At 39.3% G+C, this 15,948-nt stretch overlaps 1 long non-coding RNA gene across 1 annotated transcript in view; it reads left to right on the top strand.

Moving 5' to 3' along the window:
• Positions 1–718: 718 nt before the first annotated feature.
• Positions 719–15,948, top strand: part of LOC125642965 (uncharacterized) — a 444,275-nt gene continuing 429,045 nt past the window's right edge. Inside the window, exon 1 of the long non-coding RNA XR_007358542.2 lies at positions 719–854. This is a non-coding gene — a long non-coding RNA (uncharacterized LOC125642965). The remainder of the gene's footprint in view (positions 855–15,948) is intronic.

A 15,948-nucleotide genomic window follows, 5' to 3' on the forward strand; every position in this document is an offset into this window, starting at 1 on the left:
GCATTTTAGATAAATTCATGCAAGGAGCCTTGTCACTATATAGAAAAACATTCCTTAGGCAATCAAAAGACCTCAAACCCCCTTCACAGAATGGAAAAGTGAACAAACCTATATTCTGAGCATAGAAAAGATCCTCCTCTGCCACACGGCTGCCTGGAAAACTTTTAAAAATCATTGGGGCTTCAAGATACAATATTTTCTTAACTAATCACTCACATTAGACTACGAGATATGCACCTACCCAGGGGATCTAAACATATGGGGTATATCTTGCATTCAGTGCCCCCTGTGATGGGGTAATATCAGGCATTCAGTGCCCACTGCTAGAAGCACCTTAAAAAGGTGTCCAGCTGGAAGGGAAGAGTAGTGCATTCAGACCTCTAGGGGTTATCTAGAGAGGTTATCTAGAGAGGCATCCCACAATCAGTGACTGGCAGAACCAGTGAGAGTTGATCCTCCAGCATCTAGAAGGGCTAGAGGCAAATTAGAGCTGAGCAGAGATGAGGTCTGGCTGCTTCTACTTGGGGACAGTTCTGGGGAAGCCGGGACAGGGAAGGAAGGTGCTCCCTGCCCTAACCCAAGTAACCTGGCCCAGTCGGGGCTGAGCCTTGACAACATTGTCTGTGGGTCTCTATGAAGGACTAGCATTTATATTATGGACTTTAATGCTCCAATGGCTATTTTGAGTTAAGATTTCATTTGTTTTCAGTTAACCCTGGAAGGAAACTGGACTGAGACCTGATCTAGCCAGAGGGCTAGGCCATGGAAGTGACAGACCATTTCAGAACCAGTACACAAGGGGGAGCTAGAGGCAAAGATGCAATGCCATGTGCTGACATGAGGGGGCCCTGTTGGTGAGTGCACCCTATAACAGATCCCACCCCTGTTCTTTTCCTTTCCTACTTTTTACTTTTCCCTCTCTTGTTCTTCTCTCATGACCAAAACCAATAGCCTGCCCAAATCCCAACTACACAGGCAGGAATCCCTTTCCCAGAAGCTGTCAGTGCTACCTCAGGATTGAAGTGTGCTGCCCCCTGCCATGTGGCGAGAAAGTCACAGGCTTAGTCTATACAGAAATTCTATCGGTATAAATTATATTGTATTAGCAGTGTAACTAAGCAAGCTGTGTTGTGCTCAGAGTTTTCAAGACAGGGAATACAATCCAACATGGAGGCTAGCAGTTTTCTGGCCTTTTATAGCACTTGCAGCAAATTCCTGCGTTTTTTTTCTTTAAGTCCCGTGTGTTACGGATTTGAAATTTAATAATGATACAAGATGTTGAATAATCAGGCTCCTTTGGAATTTACTTGTCAGAGATTATTAGTCAAAGATCAATACAGAAAGAAAGGTTATGCATATCAAGTCAGTGTGGGGAAGTGACTTTCCAGCTTGATTCATTCCCAACTAACACCCAGGAACTCTCCCTCCAATATATCATGCATGTTTACAGCAAAAGAAACAAAGAAAATGACCCATTGACCCATGGAGGTCTTTTCATGGTCTCTGGTTTACCTAAATGATAACTGAAAGACACCTGTAATAAAGTCATTATGACAAAAACATCTGTAACAAGTTCCTGCTAAGCTCAAAGTATCTCCCAATAGGTCTTTATCAATCACAGAAAACATCTTCCCCTCCTCAGTCACATGTAGGCCCTTTCTGACCATGTGGGCACACGTCTTAAGCATCAGAAAGATGACATCCAATGTATCACTGATAACAAGGTTCAGTTTATTGATAAAACACTAGGTTCAGCTAAGGTTCAGTTTAAATTAGGGCTGTCAATTAATCGCAGTTAACTCATGCGATTAACTCAAAAAATTAAACACAATTAATTGCAGTTTTAATCTCACTGTTAAACAATAGAATACCAATTGAAGTTTATTAAATATTTTTGGATGCTTTCTACATTTTCAGATGTATTGATTTCAATTACAACACAGAATACAAAGTGTACGGTGCTCACTTTATATTATTATTTTTATTAAAAATATTTGCACTGTAAAAATGATAAAAGAAATAGTTTTTCAGTTCATCTCATATGAGTACTGTAGTGCAATCTCTTTATTGTGAAAGTGCAAATTACAAATGTAGATTTTTTGTTGTTGCATAACTGCACTCAAAAAACAAAACTATGTTCACCTTTAGAGCCAACAAGTACACTCAGTCCTACTTCTTGTTTAGAAGTTTAGAGTTGCTTAGAATTGATAAGAAAAACAAGTTTGTTTACATTTACGGGAGATATGCTGCCCACTTCTTATTTACAATGCTACCTGAAAGTGAGAACAGGCGTTCACATGGCACTTTTGTAGCCAGCATTGCAAGGTATTTACATGCCAGATACGCTAAACCTTCGTATGCCCTTTCATGCTTCAGCCACCATTCTAGAGGACATGCTTTCATGCTGATGACACTCATTAAAAAAATAATGCATTCAATAATTTGTGAATGAACTCCTCGGGGGAGAATTGTATGTCTCCTTCTCTGTTTTACCTGCATTCTACCATATATTTCATGTTATAGCAGTCTCAGATGATGACCCAGCACACGTTTATTTTAAGAACACTTTTACTGCAGATTTGACAAAACGCAAAGGAGGTACCAATGTGAGATTTCTAAAGATAGCTACAACACTCAACCCAAGCTTTAAGAATCTGAAGTGCCTTCCAAAATCTGAGAGGGACAAGGTGTGGAACATGCTTTCAGAAGTTTTAAAAGAGCAGCACTCCGATGCAGAAACTATAGAACCCAAACCACCAAAAAAGAAAATCAACCTTCTGCTGGTGGCATCAGACTGAGATGATGATCCAAAGCAGTTGGTCTGCACTGCTTTGGAGCGTTATCGAGCAGAACTCATCATCAGCATGGACGCATGTCCTCTAGAATAGTGAATCTTTAGTTCATCTGGCACATAAATAGTGCTACAATAGTGCCATGGGAATGCCTGTTCTTGCTTTCAGGTGACATTGTAAACAAGAAATGGGAAGCATTATCTCCTGCAAATGTAAACAAACTTGCTTGTCTTAGCGATTGGCTGAACAAGAAGTAGGACTGAGTGGACTTATAGGATCTAAAATTTTACATTGTTTTGTTTTTCAATGCAGTTATTTTTTGCACATAACTCTACATTTGTAAGTTCAACTTTCAAGATAAAGAGATTGCACTACAGTTCTTGTATTAGGTGCATTGAAAAATACTATTTCTTTTGTTTTTACAGTGTAAATATTTGTAATAAAAATGAATATAAAGTGAGCACTGTACACTTTGTATTCTATTGTACAATTGAAATCAATATATCTGAAAATGTAGAAAACATCCAAAATATTTAAATATTTGGTGTTCTGTTATTATTTAACAGTGTGATTAATTGCAATTAAGTTTTTTAATCACTTAACAGCCCTAGTTTAAATACAAAGAATTATAGACATAAGCCGTGTGAGACTTTGGCTCACCTCCAAAGAATCAAGGAAATCTGGATCACCAACTAACATTTAATGTAAGCAATATTATAAATGTCTGACGGGACACATTTATTGCTATTCAAATGTCACTCTATCTTTTGTACAACTGACTGTATCAAACTTTACTAAAATGGACATTGTCAGTATAAAAGCATGGTTCTGATCATTCTTTCCTATGGTAAAACCCACAGGATGGGACTAAAAGGGAGGAAGTCTTCGCAAGATTATGCTTGCAGAGATTTGTCCCCTATTGTTCCCTTGGCGTCAGTGGAGCTGTGCTGATGGACTCCTGCAGCCAGCCCTAGCCCTAGGGAACCCTCTTTAAGGAAGATCCTCACCACAGAGGGCTATTATTTCTACTCTGAGTTCCACTGTTTGCATGGCAGGGAGGTGGAAGAGACTGATGTGCCTAAGGGAAGGGACAGGTGCAGTCCATAAGCAGACAGTTTCCACCAGGTATGGATTGGGGTAGGGAATATGAAGGGGCTCTGGAGCACAAAACACCTGGTATTTTAAAGTTTGAATGTGAGAGTCACTATTTGTGCTGTTGGTTTCCTTATTGCTCTCAGCTGGAAGATTGACACTAGACTAGTCTGCTTTAGTTCTGCTTCTAGTCAGTTTTAGTTTTCTGTCCTCATGCACAAGCACCATGCTGCAATGTTTGGATTGCAAACACTGCCCTGTAGGATGATCAGATGTCTCAGTTTTATAGGGACAGTCCCAATATTTGGGGTTTTGTCTTAGATAAGTGCCTGATACCCCTCATCCCCTGTCCTGATTTTTCACCCTTGCTTCCGGTTACCCTACTGCCAGGAGGTATTTATTTGGAGAGGGGCGGTGGCTAGTGGAATGATGATGGCTTTCTGCTGGTATAACATGACAACTCTTAAACATTTTTTATTGATACTGAGATTAAGTTATGTAAAAGTTTATTTTTACACAATGTAAATTTTGGAACAAATTTGATGTAACACTCTTCTTGCAGTCAGTTCATTGTGTGTGTGTCGTAGGGGTCTGATCATGCAGTCCTTACTCAGGCAAAACTCCCATGTAACTCCAGGATCAGGCTTTATACCAGTCCTTGTACTTTTATCAAATAAGGCATTAAGTTTGTGTGGCATGATCTCTGCTAAAGAAGCCACAGTGTTTATGACTCATTAGGCTTTTCTAAGTGCATCCAAATCAATTATTATTTGTTAGAATATTTTCCCAGTATTGATATTAAACTAACTTGTTGATAATTTCCTCAATCTTTATTTTGGCACATCTTGAAGAACAGAATGATTATCATAATTACTTCTTCGTATCTCGCTGTAGTCAGTCCGTTTCACTGTGCTTTTCCTGTACTGTTTCTGAATTAAATCAGATCTCCATGGTTTGTAAACATTGTCGTCTAAATTAATCTCAGATGTAACTCAACTGAAGTCCATGGAGATACATCCAGGATGAATTTGTCCAGTTTGTCATTACCAGTCAAGCAGCATGTTGAAATGACACTAATCATAAAAACAGAGTGCTCATCGCACCCTTTCACTTATTTTAAAATGACCCTAAATAGTCTGTAATAAAGCTAGAAACTAGCATTGTATAAAATTAGAATATATTTCTTCCCAAAGGAGGAAATTGATAAGACATGAGGGCTATGCTTCTCAGGCAACTTTGTGGTAAATCTCCTCTTTTCCCTTAACCAGGGCAGGGAAAGGTTTGTAAACTGTAGTCAAATTTGCCTGATCATTTGGGCTTGTAACTTAGGTAAGAGGCATCTTCTATGTCTGAACTTCCTGTGGACTGGAACCTTGGTCAGAGAATCACTACTACAGTAGACTGAGGATTTCTATGTCAAACGTTAGCAGGTTCATTGGAGGATTTGCAGCGTTACCAACTCTTGTGGCTTTTCTTGTAATCCTCCTCATATTTAGTGGTGTTCTTAAAGCCTCAGTTCCCGGAGTCATGTCATTATGCGAGAAACTCAGCTTTCATTTTAAAAGAACACCTACCTCTCATGACTGTGAAGAAAAGCTTGAAACAAGAACCCCAGAAGGCAGATGAAATGAACTCCCGTCTAAAAAAAACCTCATCATTTTTAATCCACTTTCTTGATGTTTTTGAGTGGGGGGCAGCTTGTGATTTTAGAGGCATGGGAATGGCATTGTTGTTCTGGAGTGACATGGATGAGAGAACAGGCCTGACTGAATTGCAGTTGAGGCAGAAAGGGAAGGGGAGCTACAGACCATAAAGGGGATCATGGCTGTGCTCTTGCCTGACTCCCTGGCCCCTACTGTCCATCACCCTCCAGTCTGACTGCCTTGCCCAGTTCTCCTAGCCTAACCTCCAGACTGGCTATCGTGTTCATGGCTCCTCTCCGGCCTCCATTATCCCCAGTACATGTTATGGTTAAAGGGGTTTTAGAGATGGGAGTTGCTCTTCACTTCTCCCCAGTTTAAAAAAAGTTGATTTGTATTAACTTGAACTATTTTGTATCAATAAATATTAATTGGGGGAAAAATCTATCTGTAGAATGTGGTGGGCACTGCAAAGAATAGAGTGAGCACCATGGAAGAGCTAGGGAGGGTATAAAGAGCCACAGCTCCACTACCTTTTCTGTGTCAGGTGTAGTCTGGCAATAGCCGTTGGTAATTAACAGTGATGTATTGTGCAGGAAGGTAGCATAATGAACACACACACACACTTTTTGCTTCAGTGAACACCCTAATTATTTGGTGTAACTTTAAGGTTACACTGCATTTACCTTATTGTGACCTTTAAAAATAGTTTGATTATCTTTTATTTCCATTTTTGTTGCATCAGCCAGACTCGAGCATCACTAAGGAGTGCCATATACTGCTAATGACAGGAGGCCAAATGCTGGACCCTGCAAGATGCTTTGCTGGATTGGGGTCATAGTGCTCAGCAGCTTGCAGGACGGAGCTCTAAATTAGCTCTCTAAGAAGAAATGCATGTGAGATCATTTAGGTTTCATTCCTACCCTACGCTTGTCCAGGTTGGTGGGGGAAGAAAGAGTGTAGGTCACATCTGCTTCCAGGGCAAACAGCAGGGCTGAATTCAGGGGTGCTGGAACAATTTGTAGAATGGGAGTGCTGAGAGCCATTTAACCATAATGTAAACCCTATATATAATGGAAACAACTTCAAGCCAGGGGTATGGCAGCACCCGCAGCACCTCTAGTTCCAGCGCCTTTGGCTGCATCCCTGGACAATGTACCAGGACGTGAGCCAGGTTAATAAGCCAGCCTGTGCACCACAACCCTAAGTGGGGGTATGCTCTTTAGGCTGGGTTTTCAGCTCCTCAAATCCTGAAGCACAGATGCTGCCATCAGCAGCAAGCTTTATCTGGCAGAAGGTGGAAATGCATATCACTCAGAGAAACAGCAAAATGCACCCCACAGTGCCCTACCCCTTTCCATGGATCCTTGCCTTTGCTGGCAGGCTCTCTCTGGCAGAGGATGCACCAGGCAATATTTTTGTACCCCAACAGCACTGGCTAGAGCCAGATTTCAGTCTTAATGAGAAGATAATTAAGTGCAGAGAAGTGCAGTAAAATGTGTATGGTATGTACAATATTTCCTATTGTGTGTTTCCCCTTTTTGAAATGAGCATATCCTCTGTCACTCTAAAAGAGAGGATTCCTCCAGGAACTGTGTTTCCTGGACTCAAATATTGAATCATTTCTAAAATGACATGGGCAAAATTCTGTGGACTGTAATAAATCAAGCAGATTTGCATACATGTGATTGAGAGGAATTTGGCCTAATGTTTATTATACATTGCTTTATAAAAATATTTTATGTATTACAATTACATCACCATCAGTGCAATATTATACTGGGGCTGAGGCTTTGTGTGGGCTGCTGGAGCAGTGTGGTGAGTGTGTGGAATCATAAAAAATAAAACAAAACAAAAAAACAACAGCAACTAAGGGCTTGTTTTATTGTTTTGTTTTTTTTGTTTCCCTCTTAGTAATGCCAAACTTTCACTTGTTTAATTCCAGGGGAGTTACTTCTGATTAAAGCCCTGGTTCAGGAAAGTACTTAAGCATGTGCTTAACTTTAGAGCTCTTCCAGAATAGGGATGCTTTCCTATGTTGGGTATTAAGAGCATGATATTGTAAGCATGTCTGCAGGTAAGTAGCTTTAGTCACATAAGTAGTTATTTGAAACCAGTGGAACTACTCACAAGAGTAAAGTTATTTATCAGTCTATGAAATTGCAGGATCAGATCCTTAAACTTGTGTGTGTTAGAACAGATTTTGGCCCTAAATTACTTTTTAACACTTCACTGAGGGAAACTCTAAGGTGTCCAAGTAGGAGGCCTAAAATATTTCTTCTCCAAATATGACATCACTGAGGCCAAATAAATGAGATGGAACGGAGAGCATAATAGTGGTTCCAAATATAACTAAAATCAGTTAAATAATTTTATTCTAAAAAGTCCTCTCCATCACCGTTAACACAGACCACTGGTACTGAAAACTAAAAAGTTAGGTGAAAAACCAAATAATTTTTATCTTGAAAAATATTCTTTTAATTATATTTATAAATTAATTAAAGGGATACTAACTATTTTAGTTACTCTTCTGCCTCAAAGTTTTCTAACCTATTATTGTTACAAGTAAAATGATTATCACTGATAGACACTAGAGAAATATTTGCTCTGTCCCCCTCCCCAAATTTATTTGCTTTGTGTGTTTGATAGCACTTGATATATAGTCAATTTCATGTTTTTCCTGGCCCTGGGTAGTAATTGTTTTTCCGAGTGTGGATCTCATCTGCACTTACACATGTACACACAGGTAGTTAACTTGATACATATGAGTAGTCTTCAATGGGATTGCTCATGTGTGTAAAGTTAAACACATGAGTAAATGTTGTGTGTGTTTGTGGTGGGGAGGGGATGTTTCAGACAGAGACATGGAAGAGAGACTTTTAAAAAAATAGGAAAAATGTGATTGTAAAACCACAAATTGGCAAAGAGACAATAGTAACATCTGAAACTACTTTTTGCTCATATTGCAGAATTAAACAGGTGTCCCTTAATTGGAATATTAAGCTAGGAAAAAAAGTGGGGATTGCTTGTCTATTCTTTTTTACAGGGGTTCTTATAACATGCTCATCACCATAGTATCCAAGCACCTTCCAGTAGTGAATTGAACAAGCTAAAAGGCTTCTGACTGGATGTCAGAAAATTAGAGAGTTATTGCAGGGGCATGTACAATATACCAAGGCCAACGGACCTGGGTTACTAAAGTTAGGCACTTTAATCTTCAGAGGTGCTGAGCACCTAAAACTTCTGTTGACTTTCATAAGGGTTGTTGGTTCTCAGCACCTCTGTAAATAAAGTGCCTGAATATGGAGTTAGATGCAAACTTTATTTCAGGCCAAATTCCTGTTATTACGATGCATGATGACCAACCTTAGATTTGCACACAGAGGGCTCTTCATTGTGTCCTCTCCCCTCCCCTGTGCAGAACGGGCAGTCAGGTGCCTTCTCAACAATGTCCACCCTGCCCCTGGATCCTAAGACAGTGAGGCAGGGCAGGGCAGGGTAGGAAGATAGGCAGTTTAGGGGTCAAGAAGTACATTGACCCCCTTTCCCCCTCCTGAGGAAAGCAGCTAAGCTCTGCCCTCCTGCCCCTTTGAGGGCAGCTGTGGCCATAAAGGGTTCCTGAAAGTACACTACCATTGGAGCCATGCTGCAAAGGAGTTGCTGCTGGAGACCAGAGCTGCTGACGGGTGCAGGCCCCCCCTCCACCCACACACTCTGGAGATCTGCCAGTTTGTGGAGATGGTTTTTTGCATAAAGGGATGAGCAAACTCCATCCGCCATGGGAAATTAGTGGGAACATGGTTAGAAAATTCTCTCAGGGATTTTTTTTCCTAAAAAGTTCTCTCTGGTGGCAATTCACATGGGAGACGATGATGCTTCCTGTAACTTTGGGGAAATATCTTCATTGACTGAAGTAAAACAAAGAAACTTTAATACTATGGCTGTGCAAACAATACCCCGTATAGAAATGTGGTTTATTAAAAAAAATATCCAGTGAGTAATAGAAAGATTTACTGGGTATAATTCTGCTCTCATTTTAACTGCTCTAAATCCAGAGCACTGCCATCAAAGTTAATGCAATTACAGTATCCAAGTGGTATAAGAGAGCAGAATTGGTCCCACTGCTTGAATTAGGTTAACTAGGGAGCTGTTTGAGGAACGATGATCTGGTGGGATGAACTTATAAAAAAACAGTTAATATATATTAACTTTTCGGTTAACATTATTTTTACTGTCACCAATACTATATACAATATCACAAACTCCAAGCATTTAAAAATCTTTAGTCTGGCTTCAAATGATCATGAGATTGTTTTAAAAATCTCAGATTTTTTAACAAATAATACATTGTAGGTTCTAATTTGTCTTCTGGTTTCTGAGCCTTTAGGTTAGTCTTGTTTCACATTTTTAGGATTTTCATGAGACCACTTCAAAAGTTATTTTTCCTCCCTTAGTATCCTGCTGTTAATTGAATTGTCTAGTTAGACTGACCTCACACTTGGTAAGGCAACTCACATCTGTTCATGTATTTATACCTGCTCCTGTATTTTCCACTCCATGCATCTGATGAAGTGGGTTCTAGCCCATGAAAGTTTATGCCCTAATAAATTTTTTAGTCTCTAAGGTGCCACAAGGACTTCTCGTTGTTTTTGCTGATACAATCTAACATGGCTACCACTCTGAAACCTGTCACAGAATCATGTGACTTTGAGATCTGTGCTTAAGAAACATCAAATATTGGTGAGACTTCTGAGGAAATCACAAATACTGGCAACACTATGTGTAAGAACTCAACTCTGCTGTATTCTCTTACGTTGTATTTCTGATGTCTTATTCCACAGTTGCTTATTTCAGAAAATTGCTTGTACTGTCAATAATTCTTTTTTCCCTTTAATACAAGATTAGTAACTCAGAATCAGGTCTCCCCCAGTTGCAGGAAAACCCATGGTATGGAGTAATGGGACAGATCCTTGAGCTATACTGATTTACATTATCTGAAAATCTGGCTCAGGGGGAGGAAAACTCCATAAGGCTCCAGCATCCTTTGAATTCTTCCACACTAGTAAACATTAGTCATTTAGAACCCTGCTCGTAAATTGTGCACATGTTCTGAGAAGTGGGGCAAGGAGTCAGTGTTGCATCATTGCAGTATGAAGATCCAGTTAGGGCATTTGTCTGTAGATTTCTGTTGACCGTTTACAACAAATGTGTGTTTCCCTTCAAGCCTAAATGTCCACCACAATTAAAGGTGACTGGAAAACTTAAATGAAAACAAAAGTTTAGGCGAGAGAGAAAATTTTGTGATTTTCTTTCTCCCTCCTCAAATTCCCCCCCCCCCTTTTTCTTACCAGTTGTAGCCACAATGCAGACAGCCTAGCCTGTATTTCGGAATGGATATCACTGCTGTAATTCACCACTGGTGCCAATCATGTTTTGTTATGTACAGAAGGTATAGCCAATAGCATAGGTATATACATGTATGTGAACTTTGTAAACAAGTAAAGGAGATAATTTAGGTTCTTGAATTAGAATGAGCCTCTCAAGTAGCAAAGTTGCTGATGTCCACAAAGCCTGCTTGGCCAGAGCCATGGAAATTTGTTTTTATTTGCTGAAGAGGTCCTTGAATAATTAAAATAGTTAATCTCTTTCCAGGACACAATATGATTTAACATAAAGTCTTCCTCAGCTTGTGTGCTTTAATTATGCCATTTATAATCATCATGGCATAGTACATGCAAAATAACAGGGCATGATGAAAAATCTAATGCAAGTAGGTCTTTAAAAAAGCTGATATTTCAAAAAAAATATTCAGAGCTGCCTTTCAAAATCATAGGTTTTAATCAGCATTATTAGATTCTGATTATGAAAAGTTAGAAGCTGTAATGGACTGAACCAGAAGTATATGACACTTCCTTGCACGTTTGTCCTAGTTAACTGAGTGTGGATGGTAGTGTATTAATTTCTGTATATTCCTTGGATGTTTCTCATTTAGATTCCTAACTAGCTCATACTGATGGAAAATATTTTGCTGGGTTTGACTGTAGAATTATTAAACGATTAGCTCCTGAAGTTAACAGTGATAGCTAAGGCCTCTGTAGTAGACTATTTAGTCACATAGTGGTTTGTTGTACTTAATACCGCTATACAGAAAATGTGTGTGTGGGGGGGAACAGTGGGATGGGGGGGAAATGCTGAAGTGATGCTATAAAACAATATTCAAAGGTAATATCATGTTAAGGAAATACTATAATAAAATGCAACATTTCTACATGTATGGGGGAGTGTGTTGCTGAACAATTCCTAATCTTGTAACAGATGAAAATATGATATTGTAACATGTTAATTCATATTTATGATGAATAATGAACTCAGAGAAGGGGCATTGTCATTATTACTAAACAACATCATTTTAGTTGTAAGTCCAGTGTAGTGTTCAGGTTATAAATCACTCTTACATTGCTTAGATGCACCATTTCAAATCATGATGTTTTTCATAATGAGGGATGATAATAAAGAAATTTTAAAAACACATACAATATTTATTGTAGAAAAATTACTATTTGCAGATCTTCTCTTTCAAGTCATTCTCTCTCTTAAAATATATTAGCCACTGACAAAACTAAACAAAATCCAGGGAGTGAGTTGCTAGAAAACCATCTTATCCTGACCTGACTCTTCTAATACAAGCATCAGTATTTAGAGTTTTTAAAGAACACTTCTGCCCAGAATGATGTGTTTGACCTTATTTTATTTTTTGTGATCACTCTCTATTATATTCTAAACTATACACCAGTGTCTCATAACTACTGAGGAGAAATTGACAAGTCTGGACTGAATCCATGGTTTGGAGTAAGCAACTGTGCACACTGGGATTGTGAGACTTTGGTTTGTACTTTGGAACATAATGAAAGGGAATAAAGTAGAACCATGAGATCAGTTGATGCTCAGATTTCATAGTGATGATTATAAATCCCTAGATAGATAGATAGATATGATTGGAATGTGCCTGTGATCAAATGAGAAATTCTGAACCATATGAAAAACAAATCAAATAAGACAAACTGCATTGGAATTAATAATGTATCTTGCGTAAGCCTTTATTTCAAAAGCAAAATATTCCATTGAATCAAGAGGGAGGAGAAGCAAAAAGGGTATTTATTTTCTTCTATTTGTAAACAGTAGAATGTCACAGCAAATAGAAAAATAGGAGTCGAATTCTTCACTTGGACATAAATCTCCTGAGATTACACAGCTGCTATTAAGGCTTCCCAGTCGCCTGCAATGTAGAAATCTTTCTTTTTATCCCAGTGGATAGTAGTGAAATGGTTCCAGGTGGAACATGCTATGTTTTAACCATTTTAGGCCTCTGTCCTGCACATACTTAACTTTATGCATTGTGAGTAGTCCATTGGGGACTCAAGCTCACCTTCATTTCAGTGACAGTGGATAAAAGGAAATACTTTATTTCTAGAAAACAGTCTTCTCTCTCTGCTTCTCTTTCAGCCCTTTGTTAGACTGATAGTTTGACCATCCTGTTTTCAGGAAACATTTAAGGACTCATCTTCTGGTCTTGCTCTCTGCCAGGATGTTGTTCTCCCTGCCTTTCTCATCTTTGCTATCTCCTTATCGTTAGGTTCCTTTGATGTCACAGGGCCATTTTTATAGCAATCATTTCTCCAAGTTATTCACATAGATGCTCTGGGTTGTTTTCCTAGGAGATAACTCCTCATCCAGTTAAGATTCCCATTCTGTATGAATGGCATACAATATATTGGCAAGCCATTTGTCGGTTTTAAGCCAGACTGTCGTGCTTTTCTAAGGTTGATTCCCTGTTCCGTATAAGACAAAACCAGACGTGGTTTTGTTTGGTATTGGATAGGGGATTCCATTGTGAAGAGCGTGCCACACTGCCCCCGCCAGTGTGAGGTCACACCAGTGGGGCGGGGTCATACAGATACGGGGGTGGGGAGCTATGCCATTCTCAGAAGTACCAAAATGTCCATGATTCTGGGGATGCATGAGGGCCACCTAACAATACTATTTCTGTTGTTCCTTTTCACTCCCAATTTTTTTGAAGATAGACCCTTATAACTGGGAACTTGTAGCTTCTTGTGGCTTTTCTCTGAACCCTCTCCAGTTTGTCAACATCCTGCTTGAATTGTGGGCACCAGGACTGAACACAGTATTCCAGCAGCAATCACACAAATGCCAAATACAGAGGTAAAATAACCTCTGTATTCTTACTTGAGATTCCCCTGTTGATGTCTCCAAGGATCATATTAGTCCTTTTGGCTACAGGATCGCACTGGGAGCTCCTGTTCAGTTGATATCCACCATGACCCCCAAATCTTCTTCAGTCACTGCTTTCCAAGATAGAGTCCCCCATCTTGTATGTCCTACATTCTTTGTTCCTAGATGCATATGTTTACATTTAGCAATATTAAAACATAGATTGTTTGCTTGCACCCAGTTTATCAAGCGATCCAGATTGCTCTGTATCTGTGACCTGTCCTCTTCATTATTTACCACTTCCCCAATCTCTGTGTCAGCTGAAAACTTTGGGTGATGGATTTTATATTCTCTTCCAGGTCACTGATAGAAATGTTAAATAGCATAAGACCCAGGACCTATCCCTGTAGGACCCAAATAGAAATGAATCCCCTTGATGATGATGATTCCCCGTTTACAATTACATTTTGCAATGTAGCAGTTAGCCAGTTTTTAAACCAGTTTTTTATCCACATTCTGTGCCATGATAATTTTATCATTCTAGTTTTTTAATCAAAATGTTGTGCAGTACAAAGTCAAATGCCTTACAGAAATCTAAGTTTATTACATCAACACTATTACCTTTTATCAACCAAACTTGTACTCTTATTGAAAAAAATATCAAGTTAGTTTGACAGGATCTGTTTTCCATAAACTCTCGTTGATTGGCTTTAATTATATTGTCCTCCTTTAATTCTTTATTAATGGAGTCCTGTATCAGTTGTTCCATTATTTTGCCCAGGATCAATGTCAGGACTGACAGGTCTGTGATTATCAAAGTCATCCTATTTATCCTTTTAAAATATTGGAACAACTTTAGCTTTCTTCCAACCTTCTGGCACTTCCCTTGTATTCCAAGACTTAACCTTAAAACCAACTTTTGTCTCTTAAAAAAGACAGGATAGATTTCCAATATAATTCCTTTTCCCCAATATTTATACTTTATATTTACAGATTAATGTCCACCTGCCACACCAGTATATTTTGCTACCAGTTGCCCAAAGTGGAAACAGGGAGTCTACGCCATTGGACTGTAACAACAGATGTGGTGGCAATCAGGAGAAGGCACAAAAAAAAATATTTTTTTCTTAGGTAACAAGTAAAAGAGTCTTGTAGTTCACCACAAAGTCTTTGCTCAGTTTGGCAGACTTGGATCATGCACAGTATTTCAGTGCTGACCCATGTATTGTGGATAAGATTCCCTGAGACATATTTTTGTGACTACATAGAATAAGGGTAAGTTATGCTAAAATATCTAAAACTTGGAGTCGTCTCCTATTATTTGTGCTGAACTACAAAGCAGTTCTTCAGCATACTTATTCGCTGGCTCAAGAATCTTAAGGCTCACCTCTTCATTCTAGCCACCAGACCTTTAACAGGTCACAAGAGTTTTAGATTAACCATAATTAGTAAACTGTTTGAGACAATACAGACACAGGCTTACATGCAACCTGGAGAGAGCTGGCCAGTGCTGTAGTACATGTTTTGGAGTGTGTATTGCCCTTTATTTCCTAGTGGAGGCTTTCTGCTGAACTGCAAATTACCTATGGGTTTTCCTTGGGAAAGAAAGGAGAGGGACTCTCCTTTCCAACTTAGTTGGGGGAAGAGTCAGAGGCCTATTTCCATCTGTGGGCCTCTCCGAAACTCAGCTAGAATTATGGCTGTAGGATCCTCTTTGTGATATTGTATAGGCATTAGCTGGTGGAGGCTCTTGACTGATTGTTGGGGAGACTGGCTGGAGAAAACCTCAGACCGTATTTAAATGAATGCCAAGGATGCCTGCTCTCTCCTTGAGGAAGTGTAACCAAAAGAAGAGTTAAATGAGACACTACCTTCTAATGGATGGCAGTGAAGCTCCAGCTTTCACTTCCATAAAGTCAAATGTCCCTTTTCTCTTGAGAGTACCTGGTAGTGATGATGATGATTAATCACAATAATACCTAGAAGTCCCAACTGAGTTTGAGGCCCCATTGTGCTAGGCACTGTCATGACAATAAGTAGTCCTTTCCCTGAGGAGCTTACAATCTAAATAGAGAAGACAAAGGTTGGGAGAAAAGGAGTGTTATCCCCACTTTACAGTTGGGGAACTGAGGCACAGAGGGGATAAGTGGTGTGACCAAGGTCAAGAAGTCTGTGACAGAGCAGGAAATTGAACT

This window comes from Caretta caretta, chromosome 9 (assembly GCF_965140235.1).
Source record: "Caretta caretta isolate rCarCar2 chromosome 9, rCarCar1.hap1, whole genome shotgun sequence".
NCBI classification, from domain to species: domain Eukaryota; kingdom Metazoa; phylum Chordata; order Testudines; family Cheloniidae; genus Caretta; species Caretta caretta.